Source organism: Arachis ipaensis, chromosome B01 (genome assembly GCF_000816755.2).
Source record: "Arachis ipaensis cultivar K30076 chromosome B01, Araip1.1, whole genome shotgun sequence".
Classification (NCBI taxonomy): Eukaryota; Viridiplantae; Streptophyta; class Magnoliopsida; order Fabales; family Fabaceae; genus Arachis; species Arachis ipaensis.
Window position 1 is genome coordinate 19,105,369 of NC_029785.2, and position 697 is coordinate 19,106,065.

Below are 697 nucleotides of genomic sequence, written 5' to 3' on the forward strand. Positions count from 1 at the left end.
CCTAATTTTTAATTTTTAAATATGATCTTTGATTTAATAAGTTTTTTTTTTCGATGTTGACTGCAATTTTGATTTCTTAATAATTTAACTTATCATGATTCTAATAAGCGCTAATCTTAATGTCAAATCCGAATCAAAAAGTAAAATATCGTTTTTGGCTTACAAATTTGTCAACAGTTTAATACCAATTGTAACACCCTAATATTCAAATCCTTATGCTCGAGTCATAAGTCAATGATATTACGGTGGTACGACTCTCAGGTGGATTTTTAATAAATAAATATAGGTAATTTCGAAAGGAGTATTAATCGAGAAGCCCAAAAAGAGTAGAAATAAAATTGCGAAGACGTATCTTTCACGTTTCGACAACAAAAGATAAACCGTGAAGCCGAAAACGATATACGGACAAGGCGTAGAGGAGATTAAGAGATAGATAACAGATAGATATATATAACATAAGTAAATAGCCACTAGTCGCGACCCGCGAAGTTTAGGTCGGCTAGGGTACATTATGAAATTAGTTGACAACAGTATATCTTAATCTCTCCCGAAGGAAACATGAGAGCCTCTATAGGCAAATTCAAAGAGTTCAATACATAATATAAACTTTCCAAAACAAAGGTGGAAAGATTCTAATCAAAACATAAAGTAGAGGAAATAAAGATCTTCGCCGTCTCTCAGACGACCCACAACTCAC